This window comes from Gossypium arboreum, chromosome 10 (genome assembly GCF_025698485.1).
Source record: "Gossypium arboreum isolate Shixiya-1 chromosome 10, ASM2569848v2, whole genome shotgun sequence".
Lineage (NCBI taxonomy): Eukaryota > Viridiplantae > Streptophyta > Magnoliopsida > Malvales > Malvaceae > Gossypium > Gossypium arboreum.
Window position 1 is genome coordinate 49,928,912 of NC_069079.1, and position 1,638 is coordinate 49,930,549.

General features: G+C 35.7%; 1 non-coding gene across 1 annotated transcript; it reads right to left on the bottom strand.

Annotated features, from left to right (window-relative positions):
- Window positions 1–427: 427 nt before the first annotated feature.
- On the bottom strand, window positions 428–534 carry LOC128282735 (small nucleolar RNA R71). The gene has a single exon (XR_008273090.1). It is a non-coding gene; the product is annotated as a small nucleolar RNA R71 (small nucleolar RNA).
- Between the last annotated feature and the right edge of the window lie 1,104 nt (window positions 535–1,638).

A 1,638-nucleotide genomic window follows, 5' to 3' on the forward strand; every position in this document is an offset into this window, starting at 1 on the left:
AATCAAAATCATCAGCTACCTCTTGCAATTGCTGCAAATCCTGCAAATGAAGATCCTGTTCCTCGTATTATGTATGATTATGTCAAGCCCACTCTAACTGGGGCTGAATCGAGTGTTGTGAGACCCACCATTGTTGAAAATAATTTTGAATTGAAGTCAAATACTATTTAGATGATTCAACAGTTTGTTCAGTTCGATGGTTTGCAAGACGAAGATCCAAATAATCATTTGGCTAATTTTCTGGAAGTCTGTGATACTTTCAAGATAAATGGTGTTTCTGATGACACCATTAGCCTACGGTTATGCCCTTTCTCATTGAGGTACAAAGCTATATAGTTGTTGAATTCTTTACCACAAGGTTCTATCACTACATGATCAAATGACCGATAAATTCCTACTGAAGTATTTCCCATCGGCTAAGACAACCAAGTTGAGGGATGATATCTCTTCCTTCATTCAGATTGATTTAAAAACCTTATATGATGCATGAGAGAGATATAATGATTTATTAAGAAGGTGTCGTCACCCTGGGTTACCTTTATGGTTAAAAGTTCAAACCTTCTACAACAATTTGAATCCTTCAACTAGACAGTTGATCGATGTAGTAGCCGGTGGTACACTTAACAATAAAACACCCAAAGCTACTTATGAATTTATACAGGATATGGCACTGAATAATTATTAGTGGCTAGTCATGAGAACGAAGCCAATGAAAGCAGCCGATGTTTTCAATTTAGATGCAGTCACCATGTTATGAAATCAGGTAGAACAATTGAATAAGAAAATTGATGGTTTTTATGTTTCTACATAGGTACATCCAGTGATGCAATGCAATACGAAAGAGGAATGAAAAATCTAGAATTTTTACCCTATGGTCCTAGCACAAAGAATGAACAAATCAATTATATGGGTAATAATTCTAGGCCTCAAAATAACCCTTATAATGATACCTATAATGTAGGTTGGAGGAATCATCCCAGTTTCTCTTGGGGTGGTCAAGGTAATCAGAGAGCACAACCCCCTCCACGCTTCCAAAAAAAACCAGCAAGAGAAGAAGTCAAACCTTGAGGAGATGTTAACAAAGTTTATCTTGGTGTCAAAAACCCACTTTCAAAACATTAAGATAGCACTTAAAAATCAATAAGCATCAATTCGAGGACTTGAGAACCAAATCACCCAATTTGCTAAGTTAATCTCAGAACGAACACAAGGTAGTTTGCCTAGCAATACCAAAATTAACCCAAGGGAGCAACTTCATGCAATTACTATTTAAGATGAAGAAGGTTTAGTTGAATCTAAATCAGATGCAAGGCAAGAAAGTACGGTAAGTAACGGTAAGGTTAAGGTAAGCCAGAATGAGCAAAAGCTGGTTGGTAAATAATATAAACCTCAAGTGCTATATCCTAACGCGACGAAGAGAGACCACAGGAATGAACAATTTGGAAAATTTCTTAAACTTCTTAAAAAATTACATATTAACTTACTGTTTATTGAAGCTCTTTTGCAGATTCTAAATTCCATTAAATTTTTAAAGGATATTTTGGCAAACAAAAGGAAGTTAGATGATTCATCAACTATGGCGCTAAATGTAGTTTGCTCAGCTATACTGCTAAACAACCCAACAAGTTGAAAGATCCA